The sequence below is a fragment of the Phodopus roborovskii genome, unplaced genomic scaffold (genome assembly GCF_943737965.1).
Source record: "Phodopus roborovskii unplaced genomic scaffold, PHOROB, whole genome shotgun sequence".
NCBI classification, from domain to species: domain Eukaryota; kingdom Metazoa; phylum Chordata; class Mammalia; order Rodentia; family Cricetidae; genus Phodopus; species Phodopus roborovskii.
The window spans coordinates 49219-56599 of NW_026126098.1; the positions used below are offsets into that span (position 1 = coordinate 49219).

The 7381-nt window shown below is 39.8% G+C and overlaps 1 non-coding gene across 1 annotated transcript; it reads right to left on the bottom strand.

Moving 5' to 3' along the window:
• Positions 1-749: 749 nt before the first annotated feature.
• Positions 750-871, bottom strand: LOC127218431 (small nucleolar RNA SNORA26). The gene has a single exon (XR_007834192.1). It is a non-coding gene; the product is annotated as a small nucleolar RNA SNORA26 (small nucleolar RNA).
• Between the last annotated feature and the right edge of the window lie 6510 nt (positions 872-7381).

Consider the following 7381-nt stretch of genomic DNA (forward strand, 5'->3'; position numbering starts at 1 on the left):
CAAGGGCACCAGTCACAGAGTAAGAAGGAAAGCAAGGCATATAGAATAAATAAAGGGAAAAGAGCTCAGAGGCAACACATAAAGAGAAATGGGATAATTTAATTTAGAAAAGCTGGCTAGAAAAAGCTGAGCTAAGGTCAGGCATTCGTAAGTAAGAATAAATCTCCATGTATTTATTAAGGAGATAGGTGAGGGACACCATCCCTACCAAAAGATTTTTAAAATCCAGTAAAAAAGAAAAAGTATCAATGATCTGGTTTGGGTTGTTTTCCCTTTGTTCAGGTTCATAATTTATCCCTATGCACTGGGTTTGAAATAACATTTCCTGCAGAGGAAAAACACTGATCCGCAGCTTGTCCTCTGAGGAAGGGAGAGTGAGAAAAAACAACTGACAGAGCTTCAGAGTTGGGATTTAAACCCTTCTTTCCTGTCTCTTGAGTTAAATTAATGCAGTTTGAGCCCAAAAAGAAAATGCCTCTTTCAAAAACAACCATAGAAATGATGGGCTTGACTCGTTCCAGGCATCAACATACACCATCTAGAAACTCCACAGCTGTCTTCTCCTTGGGGTCTGACAAAATGAACAACAAATCCTTAGATAATTACTATCTATAAAACCTGTTTTATGCTAGTACATGACAAGGACCTTTTACAAGCTGCTATCTACAGCTTATTAACTTCTACCAAAAAAAAATACATGCAATAGTATCCTCTTTTTTTATTCCCTGTATCTTTATTTTCCTTTTTACATCTGTGACTCCAGAAAGGATCCAAAGTGTAGATGCACAGCCTCTGCTCTGGGTTTCATGGAGAGTTCCTTTAACCTTGTGTTTTAGATCCTTAAGGTACAGGACTGACCTTACAAGGGCTCAGAAAAGGGTTAAAAATATTTTATCCTGGTCCTGTCTCTCTCTTTTTCTTACCTGAGCCACATACACAAAAGTGTGATATCATGTTGCAAGGCAATGATAACAACGATTTGCCTCTAGGATCACCAGAACAGATATTCATGCATGGCAAATATTTCCATTATCTCCCTCCAAAGACAATGAATGTATAACCAAGCCCTCCACATACCCTCTAAAATATTCTTCCACACCTCACAGAGTAATGCCTGCAGTTAATTGCATATATTACCTCTTCCTGAATCCATCTTCCCTCAGTGGGTTATTCTAGTCTTTATCACCAGGCCCCAATACTAACTGATCATAAACAAGTAGATTGACTCCTCTGATAGCAGATAAAAAAGGCTAAGACTAAAACTGTTACTAGAAACAAAGATGTGATGGAAAAGGCTAGCTCAGTCTTTAAGATGTAGGATTTTATGCAAGAGAACCACAAAATGAAGTAAATCTGTTGAAGTAAGGATAAAACAAACCGTTCATCAACAGTAGTTAGTTATTTTTAGATCTCACTTTCAGTGAGTCAGCATGAAAAGAGAATGAGGTAAAATCACTACAAATAAGTTAGACTATCATACTAGCAAAATACTATGCAATAATTGCAGAAAATACATTCACTCTCAAATGTACATGGAAGATTCTTCAGAAAAATCCAGGCACTAAGCTAAAACACATCTCAATATTTTCTTTCTTTGTTTTTTGTTTTGTTTCTTTAAATAATCAAATCACAGGGCCAAGCCCAGAGAAATGGCTCAGCAGCTGAAAACATTTGCTGCTCTTGCAGAGGAGCAGACTTCAGTTCCCAGAATCCATGTCAAGAAATCCCTAAGTGCCTGCCCATGACTCCAGCTCTGTGAGATCTGGATGCCCTCTTGCTGCTTCCTTGGGCAGTGGAAGCTACAAGCACATACACACACATACAAATAGTTTAAAATAGTAAAAATTCAATTAAAAAATTCCCATGTCCAGAAGCATATTCTCTGATTACAACGGGTTAAAATCAGTTATCAAAAAAAAAAAAAAAAAAAAAAAAAAAAAAACCAGGAAGGGCTGGAGAGAGAGCTCAGCAGTTAAGAGCATTTGTCATTCTTGTAGATAAATGACCCATGTTTGGTTCCCAGGATCCACTTGGTGGCTCACCACTATCTATGACTCCATTTCCAGGGAAATATGTCACACTTTAAGGCATCTTTAAGCACAGCAAACATGTGAGGCATGGACATACATGCAAGAGCAAAACATCAATGAACATAAAAGGTTTTTTTTTGTTTTAAATAATAAAATGCAACACAAAACTTACACAAAACAACTAATTCAGTGTGTAACAGGAAAATTTATAGTTATAAAAGACTTTGTAAAAAAATATGTGGGTGCAAGGGCTGGAAAGATCTCACAATGGTTAAAAACATTAGCTAGTTGTCAAGAGGTTCTGAGTTCAGTTCCTAGCATCCACATGGTAGCTCACAACCATCTGCAATGAGGTGCCCTCTTCTGGCCTGCAGGGATATAAGGAGAAAGAACACACTATATATAATAAATACATCTAAATAAAAATTTTAATATTATTGGGCCTGGAAGATAGCTCAGCAGGTAAAAACTTTGCCACCAATCCTTAGGGCCTGTGTTTGACCCCCATCACCAATGTGGTAGAAGGATAAAACCGACTCTTGGGGCTTTGCATTTACATACACACCCACACACACACAAACACACACACCATATGTACACAGAAAGGAATGTAATGTTCAGTTAAAAAAACCAATGTCATAATCCACAGTAAAAGAAATGAAGAAAAAGAAGATCTCAACAGATAGTAATAAAATATGTAAGAAAATCAACCTTCTAATCATCAGGAGACTGCAAACTAGGACTACTTTTCTCAATCTGACAAACAGCACCAATAGAAGACTCACAGCTAACACCATCCTGAACTGTTCCCTTACAAAATGCAGCACACATCCACACAGCCCACTGAACCACAGAAAATCCAGCCAAGTCTGCAAAATCCCTCCATGTTCCTCACCCACAACCTTATCAAAAATAAGTGTTGGTAACTGCTAGGTGCCTGTGTATTTTATGTGAAAAGCCAAAGGCTGCTGTGATAATGTCTTCCTTTTCTACCTCAATTTTTCTAAGGCAGAGTCTGTCACTCAATCTAGAGCTGACACATTCTCTGATAAACTGATTACCAGTGAACCTGGGATTCCTCTATTCACACCTCCACCCAGCATTTACATTGCCTTAAGGGCTCCAACTCCAGATCATAGCAAGCACTTTCCTTTCCGAACTGAGCCATCTCCCTAGGCCCTAAGTGTGGATTCTGAGGAAGATCAGTGTGATCTGAAATCATCTCTCATCTACAATATGCTTCTCTTCCCATAAGCCCCATCTCAGTAACTTAACTGACACAGCCAGGAACTTGGGATTATTCTAGATTCTCCACACATCCCACCTATCTCTACAGCTAATCAAGAAAGTCACACTCATTTTAGCTCTTATTTCTTCTTGCCCTATTTAGGACCAACTTCTCTATTCTTACCCCTATCAATTCTCCTTCCTGTGTTTTTTTTCCTGACATTTGATTCTCATACTATCAGGAATATCTATACATTTTTTTCTATGGGTCTCACCACTGATGAGCCTGTGCTGGATCTCACACCCCACAGCACACCTTGAGACCCACTGGTCTACAGTAAGCATCATTTCACATCAGGCCCTTGGATCACTTATGCTGTGAGCTCCTGTGCATGCTGTTTTCACACCTCATCTACTAAAACTTATTTGCTCAGTCTAAAGACTTTCCCAGCAACCCAAGGAAAAATAATCACTCCCTTCCCTTGTTTTGCATGTGTAATTCTATAGGCAATAGACTACAACTGTGGATTAGTTTTGTGTATTTTCTCCCCAAACAGCCAACATGATGAAAATGACCAAATTCCTTATTTCATTTAGAACCTCCATAGAGCATTTTTATTCATGGGCAAATGAACCATGAGCATGGCACTACTTACTTTAAATTCATAGAACATGAAGATAATTTGAACTGGCAGCAGCTCAAAAAATCCTCCATGGGCACTCCACAGTGGCAGTACGAGTCTCCGCCATCCCTGTGCCCACGATGGGGGGCCTTGCAGCTGGACAGATGGACAGCAGCAGAGCAGAGCACAGTCAGGGGGGCACTGGGAAAGGGAAGGGTTCTGGGGCCGGCTGGCACCACTGCCCTCTCCACCTCCTTATCTCAGTTGATGCATCAACACTGGCACTCTGACCTCCAGCACCAGAGTCCTGGAGAGCTGGAGCAAGAGAAGCTGAAGCACCCAGTGTGGGGCTGCAGACCTACACTCCGAGGCCTGGTGCACAGCCCCGGAGTGAAAGCTCAGCCCCCTATCCCCAGCTACTATCGCACTCTGTCCTACAAAGTCAAAAAGGAAAAAAAAAAAAACACAATCCTATGGAACACTAAAAGCTGAAGCACCAAGTTTGGGGCTACAGCCCTACATTCAAGGGCTGGGGCACAGCCCCAGTGAAAGCTCAGCCCCCAAGTTACAGCTACTATCACATTCTGTCCTATCCTCTCCAGTCCAAAAGCCACACTGTAGTAGCTAGGGGGAAACTCTCCTACGCAGAGACGTCATCCTCAGTCATAATCAGTGTCAGAAAATGGCCTCTGAGGTAAAAGACAAGGACGCATTCACACTTCGAACTCACTGTGATCAGCCCAGTTATACCACTTGACTCCTAAGAAATATCCCTTCTTGACTCGGAATTAATAGCAGTGGTGTGTGTGTGTGTGTGTTTGTGTGTGTGTGTTTGTGTGTGTGTGTGTGTGTGTGTGTGTATGTGCTAATTCCTGAAGTCATTCTGCTCAGCACTGCCCTATTTAGCATCCTATTTGTAAGCCTCATGAAATTAGCTGATGCTTTTGTGTATCTCAAATATAGGACCTGATAGTCAGTGCTCTGAAATGTCTTTTTGTTTTCCAGGGTCAGGTCTCATTTCATTGCTCCATGTGCTTCCATATAATGACTGCTTTGAATTTCCTCCAAGAAAACTATGTAGGAACTTGGCAAAGTATGTTGGAAAAGAAAACAAAAACAAACAAACAAACAAACAAAACAGGCCATCTAAAGTTTTTAAGCAACAGAAATTTGGTTTGTTTTTCCCTAAATTGAAAGTTAGAGCTGATGTGTCAGTTCATTTCCCCAGTTGTTACCTTCAGGGTGATTGAACAGAAGAATAAACTGATTAATATTAATTGCCCTCAAGGAAGTTCTGGGAGCTACCTGTGTTTGCTGTACCCACTGAACCACACCAAGTTGCAAAACTAGGTACCACCTGTACCTGCCCAAATTCAGTTTATCACTTTGGGCCATGTGGTTTTAGGGCAGAGCTGACTGGTGTGGGGTTTTGGCCCCAACTAAGCTTTCTTACATGCAGAATAAGCCTGAAACTCCAGTGCATGTGTGCTGTAGGCCAGCAGTGACACTGTTCAAATTCACTAAGCAGAAAATATCAACATGGCATATTGGCAAGGTAGTGAAGAACAGACTGAGATCCTTTATAATTTGGATCTGGTTGCATTCTTGATGACTCGTTTTCATAGTTTTCTTAGTAGAATTTTTTTTTTGTTTCTTGGAACAGGTTTTTCAGAGGCTGCCTGGGAACCAGTTCTTATACACCAGGCAGGTCTTGGAATCATAGAGATCCGCATACCTCAGCCTCAAAGGCTGGGATTAAAAGCCTGCAACACTCCTGACTGGTTCTTAATAGATTTTCAATAGCTGTTATAATCCTTTAGTTTGGAGATGGAGACATGATGATATATACCACAAAAAGTTATTCTTTATTAGTTGTTTTTGGTATTACCCCGAGGGAGTATTCATTTACATTAAAATACAAGCTCTGTTGACCTCCATATTTTCTGCTTTGAATTCCCATCTCCAATCTGTTACTCCAACCCAAGAATTGCACTACTAACTTCTTTATTGTTTTCACTTCTCAGTGTTCACTTGAACATCTTATTTGAATCAGTTTCCACAAACCTCAAGAGCTACACATTGAAGCCCATATGACTTTTCAAATCCAGCTCCAATAATTCTTCAAAACTCTTCATAATTCTGTTATTTCCTTGGTGTGTTCTTCAGGATTATTGTTTAGAGGGGAGAGTGCTTTTTGCAAATTGCTTCACACTTCTCAAATGTGACCTCAATGTTCACATAAACACAAGAATATCCTCTTCTTTTTAGATGGTCTCCTGAGTCCTAGGTATACTCCACCTTTGCAATTCTTTCATTGATATACAAATCTTGTGAGCACAGCAAATGTTTAGACAGATATTGTCTTGAAGAATTAAGTGAACTCTTTCTACACTATTAATTATTTATTTGTCAGTGTCTGTGTGGGCAGGTGAACCCTTGCCATTGTAAACATAAGATCAGGGGCCAAATTAGGATTTGAATTGTTCTCTCCTAATTTTTGTTTGTGTAAATCTAGAAGACTTAACTTAGGTCTTTATCTTTGACAGCAAGCATCTTTACCCACAAGGCTATTTCAAGGCCTAAAGAATCATCAGATCATAAGAGTTTGATTTATTATTTTTTTTATTTGATCAGTCAAATGAACAAATTTAAGTGAAATGAAGGAACAATAGAATTATTTTTCCTATTTTACTTGTCTGTTTTGCTGTGTGTGTGTGTGTGTGTGTGTGTGTGTGTGTGTGTGTGTTTGTCTGCTTGCACGCTACAGAAAGGATCAAGAACCATGTGTGTTTTAACATGAGCTACACTCACAGCTATGTTTTATTACTGTACTATCTAGGGATGATATTCTTTTCCTTTTTGCACTCTCTGGGATGGTAAATTCCCTACATAGACACTTAGCTATACTCAATATCTGGATTACTTACCAAACATAATATAAATAGTAAGGGCCTGTAATGGAGGGTGGATGTCAATATAACCATATTCTAACTAGTTTGGAGAAAAGCCTCAATGTCAGAATCAAAATATTTGAAGTTTTTTCATTAATGTTAGTTGCATGTCTTGCATGAGTAGAATGAAGTTATACGCTTTTCGTGATTGACCACTGAGGAGGGTCATTTTGTCAGTGAGATGAAGAAATTCAGACTGCCACATGAGAGAGATTTGCTTTCCATGTGTTGTGAAAGAAAACAAATTTAAAACAACCAGAAATTAACCAAGTGGCACCTAGGGTTTCTTCCCCTTAACCACTCATGTGTCTGGTGTTCACATACATGGCTGCCCTTTAATTTGTGGTTCTTCCAAGTGAGTTGAGGGACAACACACACACACACACACACACACACACCACTGCTATTAATTCCGAGTGTGACATTCTGAAGAGTGTGCAAGTAGTGCTCCAGTGGACAGTCTCCTTAAGTTCCACGGATCTAAACAGAAGCTGCTTCTGAGATGTGATATGATGAAAGGAAGGTACTGCAAAGATGGGATGGGGTTCTT